The following is a 21856-nucleotide window of genomic DNA, read 5'->3' as shown; positions in this document are numbered from 1 at the left end:
AACTTTTGGGAAAGTGAAAATCTTTTCCATTCTTGCTTTATATATAACTTCAGATGCAACAGTCCGGGGTCTCTGATGTCATATTTTGTGCTTAATGTGCCACCCATTGTCAATGGGACACAGGTCTGCACTGCAGGCAAGTCAGTCTAGTACCCAAACTTTTTATATCAAAGCTATGCTGTTGTAACTTGTGCAGAATGCTTCTTGGCATTGTCTTGCTGAAATAAGAAGGGACTCCATCTGGATGGCAGCATATGTTGCTCCAAAACCTTTGAGCATTAATGAGGCCTTCACAGACGTGACAGTGGGCACTAAACACACCCCCATACCATGCTGGCTTTTGAAGTTAGCACTGGTAACATCTGGATGGTCTTTTTCCTCTTTGGGCCAGAGGACTTGATGGCCATGATCATGGCCAGGATCAATAAAGTATATCTGATTCTGATTCTGATTGTGATAAGTCATTGTATATTGAGCAGGATAACGTACAGTGAGCAGGTCAGTATTGTAAAATAAACCTCTTCAGGATGAAGTAAGACCCTCTGCTTTGTGTCAGGGTCCTGCATCATCCTGTCAGGGTTTATTTCACGATACTGACAGAAAAGATTTTCACAATATTGTTAGTTGTATTTATGAAGATAAATATGTCAGATTTTTTTCAGTTTGCTTTACATTACTTAAGTTGGCATAACATTACAGTGTTCACTAAACACCATGAATGGAGAAGCACACCCCAAAATAAACAGATACTGTTCATATTAAACATGACTTCACAGGAGACAAGTTTTACACATACTGTGAGGCATTTATTGAATCACATATATCACATCGTATAACATGTCAAATGATGTACCTATCATCCATGACAGTAAACTGAAAGATTCACTGAATCCATTTGAAACTCCACATTTCATTCATTACAGGTATCAGCCTATCAGAGCGTTGTGAGCTGGTGCTGAGGTTTCCTTGTCCCTCCTCGTCAAAGCCTGTCTGGTTCTTAGGATTCGCACCATGTTTCCTGACGCCCAGGGCCTCTATGTTGGATTCAGACCTCCTCTTAGTTGAACCAGGACACACAGCTGAGGATGACCTTCTCCTTGTCTGGCTCCTCATACTGTGGACTCATGTCCTCTGGATCTTCATCCCTGTCTGGCATCAGGTCCAGAAACACTTTCTCAAAGATGGGGTCCATTAAGTCGGCCACATACCCTGTGTAATATTACACAAAGATTTTGTTTAGACTTCAAAAAAGTCAGTGCATTATGTTTATGTGTGTATTTATGTATGTTATTAGTTTTCTATTTTATTTTATTATTTTTTTTGTTGAAACCTTTACAACAACTGTTACAGTGATACAGTAAATACAACATGTACATGACTTAATTTTAGTGACAAATAAAAGAATGTAACACTTACAAAACATGGGCTCAGTCTTGACTGGTTTTGTTCTGCAGGCTCCTCTCATGGTCTTTGGGAAGTGCACTTTGAAGAGTTGGTCTCCACCAGATGTGATGTGTGGTTTGTCAGCAGGTTCACTGTGATACATGGCAGCCAGGCAGAGTCTGAAAGTACAGCAGAGAAAATCAAAGATGTAAATAATGAACAACTAAATATTTTTTACATATTAAAAGTAACCGCAATTTCATTTACCTGCACAGCATTCGAAGAAATGGAAACACCAAAAGTCTTTCAAATGCTACTGGGACAATATATGCAATCATACACTGCTATGGGCCTAATATATTTATAATAACAGCTGATGTGTGTGACTTGGTCATTGTTACAATGCCGTTTTTGTGAGTAAAAACTGATAACCCATGTAGTCACATGATTTTATGAATTGTATTGATATCAAAGCAAAACAGTGGTCATTATGGACGCGTCCCTCTGCATGTCCTGCACCCCAACTGTGTTGTTTGTAATGTAATGCAGGACTACTGTTACCGTACTGTTGTCCTTTAGCGCATCAGTGTTGAAGCACCGTAAACACTGAATAGAGGAGGGGGTGGTGTTCATGAGGAAGTTGTTGAACCGGAGAAATAAAACATATTTTCTGATTATTTTGGTTCTTACATTCTAAGCACAGATAAACACAACTGCATACCTGCGCTAATCACAACGCCTGATTTAGTCTGAACACAAGTTTCTCAGCTTGATTTTGCAGCAGGTCGCTACACATTTCAGGTATGAGACACTTAGCAGCTTGATGCTAATCTAAGTTACACAGCACCGCCAGACAGAGGAGAGAGGAGGCGTCCATAACAACAGAGCTGATAACACAAACCCAGCAGCATGAAGTCACACAAAAACTGACATGAAAAACAGTCACCAGCATCCAACTTACTATTCTGTTTAGTTAACTGGCTTCACATGAGACTTAACGTTCACACAGATTATCATGACTCTCCCTCAATTTTATACTCCAGCGTGTCAGCACACAGTAGATGCTACACATATTAGCCGCGATGCTAACGGCAGGATGAGCGGCTAAATACACAGTAAATCAGCATAAAGATGATAAAACTTACCGCTGCCATGTCTGCAGTTATGTCTGAGTCGGTGCTGATCCATCCTTGAGCTTCAGTTTTGAAGTGAATCCTGCTTTGTATTGACCATCGATGAAAAGAAGCAGTCCGAAGTAAAATGGTTAACACACACACACACACAACACTTTACCGGCGTTGTGAGGACATTTTACTTAAAAATAAAATTAATAATAAAAAAATTAATCCATTGGGTCTTCTGTGGGTCAGATGATGGGAGTAAATGCAGACATTTGTGCTCGTTCCTGCAGCCAACAACAGAGCAGTTGTTGTGCTTTCCTTGTGCCTTCGACATCTCTGTTTGCCTGTGCAGCGTTACCGACAAAAATGGCGACCGAGAGGCGGACTCGTAGAGACACGCAGCACAGGGAGTATCTCCTGCTCAGAGGAAGATTCAGGACTACACGGCTCTGGCTCCAGATCAATCTCTGACTGAGACCACATAAAAAATAGAGTGGTGGTTAATGCTACTGACTATGACACGGACGACCCGGGTACGAATCCTAGTGAGGGCAATATCATCTATACAGTGTCGGTTCTTAGACAAAGTCCTTAGTGCTACCAGCCTACACTGGAAGTAAGACACCCTGATTTGCAGTAAGGCAGAGCACGTGGAATAGTGCTGTACGAGACAACTTGGATGTGTGGGAATGCGTAGAAGGCCGCGTCGAATCTACCGCTTACCTGCGGCTGCGCCCAAAGTTGAAATTATTTGAACTTTCAAATTATTCAAATGTTACTTACTGTATAACACCACAGTAAAATCATACCACGATCTCGGCAGGAAGAGTATTGCTTGGCGAAATGTCAATAGTCAGATCGGGCTACCAAGTACCGTTTGGGGTTGCCTAGCAACGGTGAATAGCTCGCACTTGTTGACACATATATACATGTCCATATACATATATATGTGTAGCAGCTGTTTAGGTTAGTGGTTAATGCTTCTGACTGTGAGACGGACGACCGGGGTTCGAATCCCAGTCGGGGCATTACCATCTAAACAGTGAGGGCCCTTAGGCAAGGCCCTTAATGCTACAAGCCTACACCACCAGGAGGACCTCCTAACGAGGAGCAACGCAGAGAACGTGGGATGCTGCTGTACGAGAAAACGTGGAACGTGGATCTATTGGAATACTAAAATGGAATACCAAAATGCCATAATAATGCATTGAATGTAAGGCAGATCTGCCTTACATACATATAGAGAAAGTGGGATGTATGGAAAGTTAAAAAGTGCCTGGAAATGTGGAACATCAACAGGACACTAAGAGCTCAAAACTCAATGGACTGTGTAAAACAACTCTGGAGGCCAACAGAGTAACTCTAGTGAGAGGGTTGTATGTATATAGATGTAGATGTATGTATGTATGTGGATGTATGGACTGTGTAAAACAACTAGAGTTGTGGTTTGTTTTTGCAGGAGAGGAGTGACTGTGTAAAACCACTCTGAAGGCCAACTGAGTAACCCTAGTGAGAAGGGTTACATGTAGAGAATGTGGGATGTATGGATGTATGGAAAGTTAGAAAATGCCTGGAAATGTGCACCATCAACAGGACACTAAGAGCCTTCATGAAGAACTCCACACGTTAGTCCCAACACTGCCCACCACATACAGTTGGTGCCCTTTTTATTTATTTTTTTTCCCTGCACTTCAGACTGAATCCACCACTGGCTGTTACCTAAAGCCCCATGTAATTACTACATAAAGCACATAAGACCATTTCTGTGTGAGGGTGTAGTATTGATTTTAATGGGGAGAACACAATTAATCTTTTTAGAGCGATATTTAGTGTAAAGTGAAATATATTAAAAATATTTTAACCAGAAAATCAGGGTTGGGATTATCTGAGTGCAGTCCACACAACAACCTTCACCACAAGGTAGGGCAGCCTGTTGATGCCTGAAAAGTGAAAAGCAAGGCTAAAAAATTTGGTGAAATACCTCAAGCTTGTCGCAGGTGCTGAAACCACTAACAGAAACACATGGAGGAGGTCATCAGGCGCAGGAGCCTATGGTCTCCTCTCTCTAGGGAAGTCATATTCACCCAGATCTGCCGTGTACCTATACTCCTTAAAGCATGTGCCCATTGCTATAGCAACACCGCAAGCAAGGTTGTTCATATTTCTGGCAAGCTGTGATATGACATCCATCTCTCCCATCAAAGATTCCATGAAATACGCAGTAGCTGAAATTCCTGGAAAGACATGAATCTTCGGTGTGGACCTCCTGCTGCACTAGTGGGTGTAAGTAAAAAGTCCCACCAATAAAGCCATCAAAAATCTGAACAAAAACAAAAACAAACTGTCTTTCTGCCCATAACTGATAACCACTGGTTTATGTCTACCATTAGAGCTGGTTATTGTTTGAAGAATTTTCCATACTTGTTTCTTCCTTGGACAGAAAATTTCTCAAATGTTACATATTTCAAGCAGAACTTGAAGAAAAATCCAAGTGTTAGTTTAAAGCTGCACTAATCAATATTTTTTACATTAATAATGACTTTGAAGAGTGTAATAGGAAAAGTCAAAGCTTGTGGTGTCAAACCCAAAGAATATGATCCACCACTTCTGCAGTTCTCCTGTCTGTAAACTGTCTTATTACTTTCAGACTGCAAAGGTGTCCCAAGTCTGATTTTTTTTTTTACTCATATTGATCTATTTTTGTTTTTCAGCACAAATCTAATCAAATCTGCAATACAAACTCATTCTGAACAATCATATCAGAATTCATGTGAGTTTTACATCACTCTGCAGGACTTTGCAGTTTTAACAGGTCAGACCACATGTACCAACTCTGCCCCTGCTGCAAGCCAGTACAACCCATCTCCAATGTGCTTTTGCATGGAGAGGGGTTGCTTGAAATTTTGGATGAAATTAGTTCCTGTGAAGCCATTCGTGTCATGAGCCCACCAATCCTGGTTCTGACTCAGAAATAGCAGCCATTGCTCCACAAAAAACATAATTAAAACTTTGGCTCGCTTCATCCTTGTTATCATCTCTTCACAAATTTACTTGCTTCTGCTGCACATTAACTTAAAATGAGACCATAAATACTAACAGTCAATAGCCTCCTGTTTACATCCGTATGGATCAGATCAATTGACCACTAAGGCTCACAGTGTGAATGTAGCCTTAGTGTCATTCAGACACAATTTATGTTTTAAGGCCAACATCTTTACTGTGCTGCTTGGTTCACTTTTACCATTTTCATCAACGCTGTTTGTAGCAGTCTGCTATTTTCAGGCAAAAAAAGCTCCGATAAATCAACTTTACTTCCTTCCCAGCATCAAACTGCAGACAGACAAAGTTTGCAACTAGCTACTGAAGATAGTGGAGCACCTATCAACTAACAAGCAAGATATTTCCCTCAAGAGAAGGTGTAGACCAAAACAAAGCTAAAAGCAGAGTGAATATTGGATTTATATTTATCAGGTGGACACAATCTCAACTGAAAATATATCATTATGTTGCTCTGTGTCTGCTTGACATGTGAATCAACTGTTTTCTAATACTGTAATGATATGTTTTAAGCTCTATGCGGGCAAGAAAAAAAAAACAATAAATGCAGGTTTCACATTCAACCCTTGCTGTCCAATATCCTCCCAGAACACCCTGTTTCACATAGAAAATACATCACAATAAGGACATAATGATATCATTCTATGGGACCTTTAACTTGGACAAGGACACGCCAAACAAGAAATTATTGTCACAAGCTGGTTTTGTCTTGAGATTGTCTGGAGGAATGAACTGCTTAAATTATCTGCCGTCACCACAATCCATCTCTGTAGCGGCCCCTGTTGTGCATCAATAGTGGGACAAAGTGGATATTTAGACATTTATTAAATGCAATGACTGGATCCAAGAGCTCAGATTCCCCCCTCTGTGAAGACTGAGAGAAACAGAGGGCCTCACCTGTGGCGACATCAGCCATGATGCTATGATATTGATCTATAAGTAGTTGGAGGTAGATTGTGTGTAGAGTGTACACATCAACATCACTACTGAGGTCAGGTCACAGTGACAGCAGCAGGGAGAGCATGAAAGCAGAAGTTTCACTAGAGGTGAAAGAGCTGTATTTTTGCTCCTCTGCTGAATCAGATGGAAAAGAATTAGCGGCTCATTAGCATAGACAGAGATCAAGACACTCCACATAGTTTATGTCTGGAGGTCTCAGCCTGCAATAATTCTCCAAAATGATAACGATTTCACTCTAATTGTCGAGTGAATTGGTGGCAAACTTTTTAAATATTGCAAAGAAAGGGAAAAAAAAAATACACACATTCCCATCAACTGGTTTGGAGCAATTAAACTAGACTACGTAAATCACAGCATTTCATCATAAGTTGGCAGTATAGGTTTACATTAATAAGCAGAGAAGAAGTAGAGGTTGCAAACTGGAAACAAAACCATTTGAGCACCACCCATGAATGAATAAACTTCAAAGAAGAAGAAGAAGAAGAAGGGAAAACAAAAACAATTACCTAGGCCATCTACGAGAGAAAAATGGAGAGAGTTCTCCAGGCCAATTCATGTTGAATGCTAGTAGGGCCGTGGGCAGCACCCCAGCAGGCAAAGCAAGCCAGATGTGGAATAATTACCACAATGAGATCAGGGCTTCAGAGAGTGTAGACAACATCATCCTTTATCCTTCATACAGCTGCAGCAGACCCATATCTGGATCCTGATTGGATGAGAACATGCACGCAAAGGGAAAGCCTGGGTGAAATACAGTTTCGGTTACAGTATGTTGCTGTTCATTAGCATAGGAACAGCAATAGAGATATCCCCTCTAGAACCACTTAAAACCCCATACACAATAACACGCACTCACATAAAAACACAACACCGTGTTTTCCTCCTCTTACTGTGTGTTATTTCAATTAAATGGAGCACAGAGGAGGTTAAGCACTCTTTGGCCTGAGTCATCACCCCCTAATACACCCACTGACACACACACACACACACACACACGTACACACTAATCCTTTGTCGCTCATTCGTGCCCATCAATAGCTGCTGTCCAATTTCCTCAGAGGACAGGTTAGTCATGAATTGTCCCTGACCAATGAGAGAAGGCACAGGTGTGAGTCATGCTTGTCAGGGGTGAGTGACTGACAGCTGAGACTGCGGCAAGGTTAACATAAGAACATTGTGTTATCGCTGGTAGTTTGTGTCTGCCTGTATGCTTATTTCTCCTGCTCAGAGCCTGCAGAATAATAATAGTACATCTTTTTAGAATACAATTATTCCGCTATCAGAAGAAAATTGGTGCTATAATTGCAAGCCAGGACAACCGCTGGTATTTGGCAGCGTATTTGCAGTACATTCATTAGCAAAATCCACATAAACCTTAAAAGTTCAGTGGATTAGGGGTTGGCAACAACGCATATCTTCCCTTTGAGCCAAGGGATTAAAAATGAATAAATAAAAACGCAATAAATAAAAGGATAAAGAATGCTGTATGTATTGAAATGTTGAAATGACCCTGGTGAGTGTTGTTGCAGAGCGCCTTTACTACAAGCCAGTTATGAAATTGCGGCGCTGTACTCGTTGCTTATTTTAGCACAGAAGTAAATCAAAAGGCAACTTCACTGACAAATGACAAATGAGGTAACACTGTATGAGAGCTAATTGTTGTAAAGGAAATACCTACTTAATGGCCATATTGGCATGCTGCCCTCTTGTGAGATGAATAAAATGTCTGTTCGCCTCTGAGCGAAAGCCAATTTAGCTGAAATGTCCATACAGGCCGGTCTCACTGGCCTCCCCAGGTTTGGCAGCGCTAAGCAAGACCCGCTCCTCTCACATTTTCTGTTTTTCTTCCTGTCTTGTTCTGTCTCTGAGTACCCATCATATTTCCCCTTCTTTATTTCTCCCTTCCTCCTTCTCCAGCTCGTGTATCTAAGCAGTGTCTATTGGAGAGTTATGAATTAGTGATGAGTTAATACTAAGATGAATTATTGTGATGGTTTATTCAGTAAGGGTGCTGCTCTGCTGTCGGTGTGTATGTTGGACTGTGTGCTCCAACTTGTCATGAAGGCTGAGCGGGTTCGCCAGTTCAAGTCCGTGTGCGTGCACATGTACGCAGGCCTGGGGAGGAATGGATTACATGTAATGGAAGTATGTAATCTGGATACAAATAAAAAGTAACTGCATTCCATTGCTGTTACAAATAAAAAAAAGATGTAATCAGATTACAGATACATTCAGTAAAAATGGGGCTTATTTGTAGGATTACAATTTTAAAATAAAGAGCTAGATACGCCATGCACAATGCTGTAACTGGGGGGAAATTTCTGCATTTTTGTCAGCATTTTGTCTTTAAATCAATCAATCAATAAATTGTACACAACTAAGAAAGGAACAGCTGGACAAACTATTAAACCATAGGGTTAGGGTTAGGATCTATTATTGATCGACATTTAAATTAATCTGTATGCATTTTGATAATTGATTTTTTTTTTAAGAAAAAATGTCAAAATTCTCTCATTCCAGGTTCTTAAATGCAAATATTTTCTGGTTTGTTTACTCCTTTATGACAGTAAACTGAATATTTTTGAATTGTGGATAAAAAAAGACATTTGAGGATGTCACTGATCAACATGTCTCACCATTTTCTGCCCTTTTTTGGACCAAACAATTGATTCATGGGGGGAAATGGTCGACAGATCAGTCTATAATGAAAATAATCATTACAGGAAAGACTTGAAAAATAGTGGAGCGCACAGAAATATGTCTACATGTTTGGGATGATTTTTCAATCTATAAGATTGTGACAGGATTAATTAATTGATCTTTTACTCTGAGTCATTTTTTGATCAAAATAAAGTCCAAATTCTCTCATTCCAGCTTCTCAAATGTGAATATTTTCTGGTTTATTTACTCCTCTCTGACAGTAAACTGAACTGTCATTGTCAACTTACATTTGACGACGTCGTCTTGAGCTCTCATTAACATTTTCCACCATTTTCTGACATTTCATGGACCAAACAACTACTCGAATAACTGGGAAATAACCGAGTACTTAATCAATGATGAAAATAATCATTAGTAGCAGCCCTAAAAACACTATAGTAGGCTAAACAATTTCACCATATTTTACACCAAGGTAATCCAAAAGCAATGGAAAGTAATCAAGTTGCATTACTTTAATATTGTGATACTTGGATTACTGACTATATTTTTTAATAGGTAATAAGTAACTGTATCGGAATACATTTTTAAGTAACCCTGCATGTACGTGCATGTGTACACACACCTAATCCAAAGTGGTGTTCATAAATGGATTATGATTAGTGTGCCTTTTAAAGCACGCAGGTCTGACACCACTCAAAGAAGCACACAAACCACAACTCTCCACCCCGTCTGCTGTGTCTCCGATCTCAACTTTACTCCGTCTCCTGCCTTCCTTGGACTCTGCTTTGGCATTTCTCATAACTTATTTAGACAGGAGGGGAGCCACAAGGAGTACAAGCGCAGGAGCACACCAGTAAGACAGCAAGACACAACAAGACAAGGCCAAGAGAAGTGGCACATACTGTACGACTGTTAACTATTCATTATGATGACTAATTAAACATTTACTGCTTTTCCAAGGCATAGCTCTGAATACTGAAGCCACGGGCGAGGAGTGGGTGTTGGTTAGAATTACAGATATAATGCCAGAAAATGTCAATGTGAAAATGTCTCATTGGCTTGAATACGCTCTTTGTCCCCGCGCTCCTGGTTATAAACTAAAGTGTTCATTAAAGCTGGAATCTATAACAAATAACACATTCAAACCAGAGCAAAGATGAGGGAGCGTGAAGTGCCTCATTTGTTCTTCAAGTTCTTTTACTTCCTGCACATCAGTGTGCAGTGCAATGCATTATGTCAGGTAATATAAATGTGAATACTGTATGCATATTTCTTTCACATTAAGGGGTACTGCATTTAGCAAACTGCAACTGAACCAGATCAACTGTCACTCTTTAATCAATGCGTTCCTTTTCCTCATCACACCCTGATGCCTGGGCGCTCTGGTGGTTGGTGGAGCGTGTACTCCATGTGCCAAGGCTGAGTCCAATCTGGCAGCCGTGTGTTTGAATCCAGCATGCACCCCTTTGCTGCACGTCATTCCCCCAACTTTACTGTCATATCTTCATCTGTCCTATGAATAAAGCCATAAAAGGTCCTAAAAAGTGTATGAAAAAAAACAAAACAAAACCTGCTGCCTACTTTACCCACAACACAACTTGACTGGTGACAGTTTGATCAGAGATTTGGGTGTGTTAAACTAGTAGCGGGTAATGTAGCCTCAGGCCGATAGCCTCAAGCAGAGATGAGGAGCTGGCTAGACATCTGGTAAGCTCACTTCTGTGTAACTCCATGTTATGCTCCTGAAAAATGGGGAGAAATAATCACAGGAATGATTCCTCAGTGAGAACTTTCACAGGTATTCAAAAATTTACAAATTAATGACAGGTAGAGCAATGGTTCCCACCCTTTTTTCCTTGGAGCATCCTCAACTTGTACCCAAGGAAAGCTGAGCCCTACCAGCCTGCATGCACGTGCTACGCACCAAAAGAATAAGTGGTTCATTCCAAACCTTTACTGTCCTAAATAAACATCAATTAAATTGTTTCCACTCTTAGAATTTTTACTTTTGGTCACCAAAGGTACATTTTTTTGCCCAATAGAGTTGCCTTATGCCCACAGATCCTTACCAAAAGAACAATAATGATTCATTATCACAGAGTTGGAGAGGTCACAGTGGTGTGTGGTATAATGGTCTACAAAGTACCCTACTATTTTTGACAAAGAAATATATCTTTTAAAATAGTTTTGTATACAGAGTTTTGTATAAAATGTGATTTTAGTTAGTTTAGTGCAAATCTTATTTTGAGGACCTCAGAGAAGACACAGTCTGCCTGGTCCCCAGGGCGGGAACCAGTGGAGTAGAGCACAAACCCTGTTTATTTCAGTCAGACAACTCACGTTTTAGAATGTTTCTTGCAGCAACAGAACATAGTTAGAGATTGGCATCTCATCACTCCCCACAGATCATGTTTACATAGAGATATTGGGGAGTGGTGAAAAAATATCTTGAAAATATCAGACCCTGCAGGCGGATGCTGGGGTGATGGTGGGGCTGAAACAACAGGCAGTGACAGGCAGAGGGAGAGATGGGGGGGGGGGGGGTTTCAGCGGTTTAAATAGACCGCCAGTTTGGAAGCGTGCGTTTGTACTAAAGAGAGGGAGGCATGTCACATGAGATTAGCATTGCGGCTCGAATTGACTGCCTGAATTAGCTCACAGGCGTCGCTACATTCACAATATTTACCTAAGATAACTTTCACTTTCTCTCATATTTACTGTCAAGCACCAATCAGTTTAAATTCAGTAAAATCTCACAAAACTCACTTAAGTGCATCAAACATATCATACAGATAACAGTGCTGAATATATTACAAAATGTGTAAATGTGAATTAACAATTGATACAAGACTGCAGCTACACAAAAACATCTTGACAAAACATGTCTCAGAATTACTCAAAATGACACTAATAATTTATCTTCACTCTTGAGATATTAGCAAACTATTACAAAAAACTCCACAACATATCTAAAAAATGGGCAGAAATAATAATGAGTGAGTTTCCTCACTGAGAATTTTACTGTAATGGGGAAGATGCAGCAATTCCCCCAGGTACATGGGCAAAAACAGAAGCAGTCGATCTCAGACCATCAGATTAAGACTAATCTTTAATCTCTAATCTCTTTTCACGTGATGTATTTTAAGTGTTTTCAATTATTTTATAATTTTAATCAAAATGAATGTATTTTTGTATTGTAGTTTTTCACTTTATGATTGTGAGGTGTGAGTGTTTCAGACACACGTGATGCTGACTCAAGTGACATCATTTAAGGAAATGTATCAGATTTTGCACAGTTCTCTCGAGGTTTATAACTTTTTCAGCCCAGTCTCAATCCTCTGGCGGATACCGTGTCTGTGTCAAATTCTGCCTCACCTAGCCATTAAAAGTACATGCATGCATGATGGTACATGAGACTGGGGTTGTGTTGATATTCATAGTTAATATATGAAGTGGTTATGCTCACCAAAACCATGATGATTTCCTTAACCTATACAGGTGCCTAAACCTAACCAAACTGTGAGTGTCACCTGAAATATTTTTTAGGAAGCTTTACTTTTAAAATCTAACTGGATTGAACATATGTATTATTGTTAACAAGACCCTGGAATGTGTACAAAACATGCCATTGTCACAGTGAACCGGCAGGTCTATTACACACACTGACTTTTTTCATGCATCTATAAGTACCTCCCAGGAACTGTAAACAAACTTTGATGTGTAAAATCAGTGCATTTCCCCTTTAAATGACAAAATCAGACACTACTGACATAGTCAAGTGGACAGGTGAGATCCTACAAACCCAGTACTTGCAGCATATTAGAGCTTCTCCAACCACAATGGCAATTTATGTAAAATAAAATGTTATGTTTGTCATTTTCAAGATGTTCCCACTTTCAGGTACTGTATCTTCCACCATGCGTGGATATCTGCAGAGATGGCAGATATATAATCAACATAATCATAAATAAAGGTTTTCCACACATCAGCTTGAAGAGACCATCGTGCCACGTTCTGCTGAATCAACAAGATGTGTCTGCCTGTTGTTTTGAAGAGCAAGATAACAAAAGCAGCAGATTTCTTTCAGATTTTCCAAGTGACTACTAATTTCTGAAGACAAGAAATCGAGAACATTGTGGTTTGTTTGTTTGATGTGCACAAAATGTTTTACCTACTGAGCCTTTTTGATTTATTTTACACAATTAATGAAATAAAATTCTTACATATGTTCTTTGTCTGCCACGGGCTGGGCAGCCTGTCAAACTCAAACTATGATCATTTGGAGTTCTGCAAGGTAAAGTTAATACAAAATAGGAGTCAGACAAAATTTAAATCTGTTCTATTTAGCTTTCTCAAGTGTGACTGTCTGTACTGTTTGTGATTTTGTTATGCAAAATTAGTGTAGTAAATGTCATACTGTCACCTTGTTATGAAGCAAACTGTGGATAGAACAAACTGGTGTGCAATCACTGTACACCACTGAGGTCGTGTCTTGTGAGAGGATGGATCAGTTTTATTGGTTGGCAATAAGGCTTCAAGCAACAATACTACTGTAACAATACACACCAGATATTATGTATAGCTGAAGGAGGTTGCAAGTCTCATGTGCGTGTTGATTTTTATAGTGCATCAGAATGAATGGAAACCAATGACTGCCTGGAGAGATTCTGCTTCAGAAAACATACATGGAAAAAATGCTACACCGGTTGGGTCTTCAATAAAAGCAAAGTTGCTGTGATTTTCACTGGATTATGCTTATGAATTCCTTATAAGCAATAATACATTATTTTGTAATTTGCCAAGTACATTCTGTTTGGCAACTAGGCAGTGATACATTTTACCATCGATCTGGCAAAACCCCTCAGTCCCAGTGTAAGCAGTAGTGGTTGTTGATGACCTGGTTTTGAGATTCAACTGCACGTTTCCAATGCAGCTCCTTTTGATCTCCCATCACCTTCTATGTGCTTCCCAAAGCACCACGTCTATACTAGACTGTTCAGGCACGTACAGTATGTTCGACCCTCTTTCTGAGAGTGTTTGTCCTTGAAAAAGAGCCAACAACACAACAACGTAAGCTTTAAATGTTCTTTATCCACGATCCCCAGCTTTTGAGGGTTTTGCTTGAAAACCACTCACCACTTTCCAGTGATTTCGTTCATCAGATGAAACAGTATGTAGCACACCAAATCAATTAATGAGCTTGATAAAGCAAGGCTGTTTTGCATGATGTGGGCCAACATTTCTAAAAGATCTTCAGTTATAAGTAATGTATGTAATGCATTTTAATAAAAGTTACCTAAAGTATTATAAGTATTAATATACTTAATATAAGTATTGAGTAACTCAAATCCACAGCAGCCTTCTACACTGAAAAAAGAGAGTTGTTGTTGTTGTTGAACAACCTAAAAATAATACTTTAGTTGGTAAATGAATTAAGATCAATATAACCAGCAGTTTGCATTAATATAACTAAATAATAACTTTAAGGGAAGTCGACTTAAAAGTTTCCAATTCAACTCAATTATTACTTTACGCAAAAGTAAAATATCTAATAACAATAATATGCTCCTTTCAGGAAGAATAGTTGCTTTTTAGGATTGTAACCTTAGTGTGATATTTTAGTTTGTTAAATATAGTGTAAATGCAAACATAACCATGATTTAAATAATTTAATTACTAATTTAATGGTAGCTGACTCAATTCAGACAAAATTTAAGCAATTCAGGTTAACTGTTATATCTAACATATTACATTATTGGATCAAAACAAAATGCGTCTTGCATCAGACAGATCTTCTTCAGTCACAAAGTCACAAAGAATAGTGGCCCAACTGCAGGGGGGGAAATCTGGACAAGAAGCGGACATAATGACATCAGATGCACAATAATAGGAAGAATCTACTTTAATCTAATTTTATACTGAAAAATGAATAGAAGGTTAATGGAACAGGGTGTAATTTTCTTTTTTATAACCAGCTGCCACTTTTTGAAAGCCTATATACATTTGCAGAGGGATTAGCAATGAAGTTACCTGAGAGCCCAGTGCAGCGCATACAGCTGCTAAAAGGTACCTTGTGCATTTGTATGAGGGGCGGGACGAAACGTCAGATATTGACGACTTGACGAGAATTATTGGTGGGTTCAACACTATTATCAACACCATTCATATTACATATAGACATTTGATCCACTGTTAAACATATCTATTAGCACAGCTTTCATGGCATTTTATATGTGGAAAAGTCTGATTCCAAACTTAATACTCCATAATGTCTGTTGCCCGGCAACATTTGTGCTCTCCATTTTGAATTGCTGTCAGCAGGGTGCAACGAAAGCGGTGGTTACCTCTGATCCTTCCAACCACTGTAAACAACGGTGGTGGTGGTGGCAGCAGCAGCAACTTGCTGTCAGCTTTACTGTAGCGGTTTAGAAACCTTTTGATAGTTAAAAATGATTCTAAACTGAGACAGAGGGTACACAAATGTTAACCATTTTTAGGTGTTCCCAGTATATACTTTTTCTCACTTTCTCATTGCTCGACAGACTAACTCCACACACAGAGACATTGATTGCTGAATGGACAGTTTTTTTTTCTTTCTCCTGGATCTTTGGGAATAGTGTCTCCTGTGGTAACTTTACAGAGGAGATAAACAATGGCTGACCTGCATTAAATTGGGAGCACAAACACAGAGACAGGAACAAGCTGAGGTAGTGAGGGTATGGAGAAAAGTTTACGGTTCTGTCTGCACAGCAGTGTTAATTTTGTCGATGAGAATTTCGCGATAAGTATTGGTAGACACCCGTAAATTAAGAAAATATTGACAGCAGGGATTACAGTGAAATCTGTTTATTTTGCCCTGATGAGTAGAGACGAGATGAACTAGCCATCTCTGTCCAGACGGAGAGTGTAAGCTAGATGAAAGTAATGAGCCATCTCAGAAAGTTTGAGCTATCTTAAAAAGTGCACGCTTTATTTTTACCAGTGGAGGAGAGACGGCCTATCTGTGGACACTTTTCTCTTGTATTCAGAACAAAAGAAAGAGTGGGTGTATCATTCCCAATTAAGATGCAGCAGCGCATCAGATTTGAAAAGACACCTGAAGACACACCGTCTCACAGTGTCTGCCCAGGTAAATATCAGTTATGCAAGTTAATTGATTCTGTGACATGTAATTCTTCTGTAACCTTTTAAGACTAAAGTTCATGTTAGTATAAAGTTAGCTCAGAGTTCTGTGTCTGATTCAGGGTGCACTGCCATGCTCCATTAATATATTGTTGAATAAAGAAGCCAAACTCACAGTAACATCTACTCATTCTTAAAGATCATTTCTGACTTTTTATGCCTCATAAACAGACACTGACTAATTCAGCGAACATTTAACATAATTCAGTATCAATTTTAGCTCCACGTGGAGTGAATAAATGTGATGTTTCCCAGATGATACTCATCTGCCTTAATGACACAGTTTATAGATTTTTACTGCTGAATTATTAAAATTGAATTCAGCGAGTAAAATGAGAATTAAAACTGATTTCCATGGACTTCATCTTTAAACAAAACAAACACAAAGGTTTACCACAGTGGTTTTTAAACTGAGATCCGGGTCCTCAGTGTGGACTTTAATTACTCAGGAATAATAAGTTATTTTACTTATTTAAGAAGTAATAATAATGATGCTATACTTATTATTTGGTATCAATGGTAATTAGTTACATAATTTGTTACATTACTATATTACTTTAGTACTTCATTGGTGGTCTTGTGGTGCTCCAAACTTGAAATGCTGATCCGGTGAAGTGTTACCACCCAGAAAGCTTTTGTTGTTGTCCAGATGTTGGCTGTGGTGGAGACAAAGTCAACCTCTCTGAGTGTGGCCGTCTAATTAGATTCCATCAGCACATATTTTGTCTTGAGGAGCCAAACAAACTCAAAATAATGGCAATAGTTCCACCTGTGGAACATATGCCTCTCTCCCTCATCCTCCATGCTTCATTTAGCTGTTTGGCTAACAGCTGACATGACCTGCCCCTCATCATCATTACATTGCCCACCTTAGTCAAAAAGTGTCTCAGTAGTTACTTGAGATACTTGGATTAGTAACTGTAATATAATTACTGTTTTGGAAATTGTAGTGTCCTACATTGTCATTACTGGATAAAGTGATAATAGAACAGTAATATATTACTAAGTAATGTGTTACACTGGTCCCCAGCAAACGGAGGAAAAAAAATGTTAAAACAAATATTTTAAATTTTACCAAATTTTTTGGAAGCTGGAATAACAAGGGAAGAAATCCATTCTCAAATTGGGAATGTGTGGTTTAATGTGCATTGTGAGGGTCCTTGACATGAAAAAAATGTAGGAACCCCTGTTTTAACAGCATTATATTTATGCATATGCCTGTATCGTTTGCAAAAAAGACGTGAGCCCCACAGATCCAGCACATGACTAACCGTCATTTTAATGAGCATCTGCACCTGTGTCCTACCATAGAAGATACTCATAAACAATTATTTAGTCTCACAAGATCCCGATGCATCACTCTGTATGTAAATAATGATGCTGCTCATTGAGATGACTGCAGCGAGAGATCAAGCTAATGTTAGCATCTACACTGGGACCATTTAGCATGCAGCTAATAGCTTCCCTCCATGGGAGGCCATCAGAGCTGTGTGTCGACTGTTCTCCGAATGGCTGTGCTGGAACTGGCACACAAGCCTGATACATCTCATCTGGGAGAAATGAATAGATGGAAATGTACACATAACCCACACACAGAGATACACACAGAAACACAGAGTTTATTTCTTCCAGGGGACGTGAATATATGGCAGTTGAGATCCATTAGCTGTAAACATGTAGAATCTGTCTGCTGAACAGAAGGCGTCTCAGCGGGAAGCCAGCCGACGATGTGGAGGTGTAATAGTTTGATGAAGAATATGTGGCCACGTGCGTGTTTGTGTGCGTGTGTGCGTGGAGTCAGACGTGCGCATGAGTCTGAACATCCTTGTTTTCACTCAGTCAGACACTCTTACAGGGCTTGTTATGGCCTCCAGAAGCAGAGTTACCTCTGTGGGGGCGAAAACTGTAAAGGTCCCATTAAGTGTGCTGGGCACCACAGCAGGCATCCAAACATCTGTGACCTTTGTATAAAACAAACAAGGAAAGCTTCTGGAGAAAGAGTTAGAAATTACATTCCAACCCTGCTTCCCTCTTCACAAAGAAGACAAAGGTGAATCTAGCAGCAAAAAACTTGGACGGAAAGGGTTGAGTGAGGTCATTTTCGACCAGTGAGAAGCGGAAAAGCATCAAAATAAAACTTTTTCAGAACTCATCCTTGTTGGACAACACTAAAATGTTGGATGAAATGTGAGTGAAAAATGATTATTTTCCAAAGTTAATTAAATCTGCCTGTCCTTTATAATTTGAATTAGTTTCTACTAACAGGCACCATCAGTATACTGTTATCGTTCTGCTAAGTGGAGGTGTGGGAACACATTCTTTTGATTCTTTGATCCTTTTGAACTGTCCACCAGACGGCAATCAATTCAGAACCGCATCATTTGACTCGCCATTGTGAGTGCGAGAGTTTTGTAGGCAACAGCACTTCAGGCAATACCCTCAAAGGCGCACTTGAAAGGACGTGTTCAGAGCAGAGTTACACACGAGTCAGCAGGCTGCTTCACACCAGAAGTTTATTTCTATGCACGTTCCAGCCTCCGGGCTCCGATATCTCCCACCTGGATCACAAATTCCAGGAGTGTGTCAACACAAGCAGTAAACATTGCAGCACACATACGCAGGTCAGCAGTCCAGGAGTCCAGGAGTCCAGAGATGAAACAGTCACATAGAGTTACAGGTGAGACATTTATTATCATTATTGTTATTATTATTATTATTGTTGTTAAAGCTAGTGCTTTACAATTTTGTTATATTCAATTATTAGAACCAAATTTATTCTTAATTATTAAAGCAATACAGTAAATAAACATTTGGGACATTAGTGAAGTTTGTGCTGTTGAGCTGAAATAAATGAATCTAGTTAATTTTCTCATTTCTATTTTTTAATCATTCAAATTAGGCTGGGTGGTTAATAACCTTGGTGTGACAAACTCAGAACTCACATTGTTGTTTTCCAGTATCTATCTCTCTTTATTTTTTAGCTAAACTAGGTTACATGAACTGTCTGAAGCCCACCACCATCTCTCCTTTAAATTGGGGTATAGAAAAATATACAAGATAGATATACAAGTATATAAAAATATCCTTGAGCTGAAGTAATAAGTCTTGATGCATTACATCAGTGATTGATTGATTGAAGTGTAACATGAGGGTCAGGAAATATATTTCATTATTACTTATATACCAATATTAATCGTTTTGATGCTTTTTAGGCACAACAGTTGCATTGCCAATGAATGTTAGGTGAGAAATAACATTTTTTGCCCAATTTAACACCACTTCCAGCATCAACCATACCCACTTCTGGCCTTTCATCCAAATCCAGACAGAGACAGATCATTTTGTTTGTTGAACAGATAATGTCTAATGCAAATAAAAACGTGTGTGCCTTTGTTTTTGCTGCCCCAGGGTGGCCAAAACATTCTTTATTCCAGGTTTAAAGGAGATTTCAGATCTTAATACAAAACTCACAGGCTCACAAGCACATTAAAAGAGTTGTTAATGGATGTAATCATTCCTCTGTCCATCCATACTGTGTATTCAACTGTGAAGCAATAGTTTTGTGACTACTACATTAAGAGATGAGGAACAAAATCCACAGACTTAGTTCTGTGCAAATGTAACTGGGTAGTAACATCTTGGTCTTTTAATTCCACAACATGTTTCTAAATGATTAATGCCTGACTGGGAAGGTCTCTAACACTGTGTGTTTGTACGGTTCAAATTGCCATCTGGTTCATTTCTGCTATAGTTTACTATTCCTTACAATTTATTACATTTACTTTGTTTTCACCATTAGCACAATGTCTGTCAATGTATTTGCAAAAAAGTTCACTAGACTGTAGCAGTCTGAGTTTGCCGAATCAAGCAGGTATCTTGCAAAGTTTCCCAGACTTTATACATTATACTTCCTGGCAGTCACATGTAAGTTTGTTGCCAAGACAAAACACCAATAATAAACATACACACAATTGCCAGGAAAAAACTACACTCTTGAGTTTTCTACCTTAGACTGCTGAAGTTTAGAATATATTTTTACATGGGCTTTGATCACATCTGCAACACTGTATGTACAACTTACTCCATCATTTTTTACAAGCAGAAATACAGTAGTTCATGCTTTTTAGTTGTATTATATAGAGCTGCAGATAAACTGCTGCAATTACATTTCATACATATTACAAGACAACAGAAAAAGAAAAATCTAAACTCAAACAACTATATTGTGATTCTTACTGTCTTAAAACACAGTATGGGTGACCACAGAGCAGGAAGTGCATGGAAGGAGTTTTGGTTATTTTATTATACAACATGTTTTAAAATTATTCATAACATTACTATGCTTTCAAAAATCATCAGAAATGAACACCACACATCAGAGACATGAGCCGCTTTGGCAAACGTAGACCCAGCACTTTAAAGTAGAAACTACAACATTGTCTGTAAATGTACCATTCAAAGTGGCCCTGCCTCCCTGAGCCAAACTGTACCGCTCCAAATTGCATTTCCACTATCACTTTCAGCGCACCAAGCCATGCCCAAGATTGACCTACTCTGGAGCGGGGCAAAAGTGAGCCTGACCCTCCTCCTGGTGATGTCTTGCCGGCCGCAGCCAACCCGTGACCCTTGAACAAGCGAGTGTTGTGAGACTCAGCTCATGTGTATGCAGGACAGCAGAGAGAAAGACATTTCTTAAAGTCTCTTATGCTTTTAGTACTTTTGTAGTTTCTAACAGAATCTTTATGTTTTGAAAAGTAGTTTCTCTCCTCTGTCACAGTTTGTACTTTCAAATTTGCTCTCAGCTGTGTAGGAGTCATGTTAAATTACTGTTGATGAAACCCTTGAATGGATTTTTTTCCTGTTTGTGCTGCTTCATAATAAAAGTGTTTGAATAACAAAACAACATGGGACTTTTATTGTGAAGAATTTAAGAAAAGAGTGTGTTTATCCCAGAGGCATGTAACTACCGCTTTACAGCTGCTCGACTCAAGCCTCCTCGAACCTCCTCAAGTCCCCTCGAGCAGGTAAAAGACACACCCTCAAGCGTCTAGCCCTGTTGTAATGGAAATGCAAACTCCTGCCTGAGTTGAGCCAGACCTGCTCTGTGTATGGAAAAGGGCCAGTAGAGTGTGAATTAGGAGAGGGAGTACTGGTAGAACATGCAGTTGATCAGAGAAATAAAACATTATTTTCTGATATTTTTGCAGTGGTTAAATTCTAAGCAAGCAATCCTCAGTCTCCTCTGCCTGCGTGTGTGTTTGTGTGTGTGTGTGTGTGTGTGTGTAAATGCAATGTAACCATTGGTTGCTACATTTTTATAGAGCCCGGTTTCAAAACTTGCACTCTGTATTTGCTGAGGGCAACACACCGCTACCAAACAAGCTGTAGCGCAGAAGAGGAGCTGATACAGACACCACTGAACACTTTTACTGGGTCATAAGTGATGATTTTGAGGGATTATGTTTATGTAAGTCTATACATTGGTTTGGAGC

General features: G+C 39.3%; 1 long non-coding RNA gene across 2 annotated transcripts; it reads right to left on the bottom strand.

The window, feature by feature from the left end:
• Positions 1 to 908: 908 nt before the first annotated feature.
• On the bottom strand, positions 909 to 2630 carry LOC146330328 (uncharacterized). Of its 2 annotated transcripts, XR_014769289.1 has the most exons (4): positions 2529 to 2630; positions 1524 to 1562; positions 1417 to 1473; positions 909 to 1209 (listed from the first exon to the last, which is right to left on the bottom strand). It is a non-coding gene; the product is annotated as an uncharacterized LOC146330328 (long non-coding RNA). The 2 variants fall into 2 exon arrangements; XR_014769290.1 differs by lacking the exon at positions 2529 to 2630 and adding an exon at positions 1945 to 2382 and having other exon boundaries at positions 1417 to 1562.
• Between the last annotated feature and the right edge of the window lie 19226 nt (positions 2631 to 21856).

This window comes from Lutjanus erythropterus, chromosome 3 (genome assembly GCF_056507025.1).
Source record: "Lutjanus erythropterus isolate fLutEry1 chromosome 3, fLutEry1.hap2, whole genome shotgun sequence".
In the NCBI taxonomy this organism is placed as follows: Eukaryota; Metazoa; Chordata; class Actinopteri; order Lutjaniformes; family Lutjanidae; genus Lutjanus; species Lutjanus erythropterus.
The sequence above is the reverse complement of the archived record's forward strand: the minus strand, read 5'-3'. Positions and strand labels throughout refer to the sequence as shown.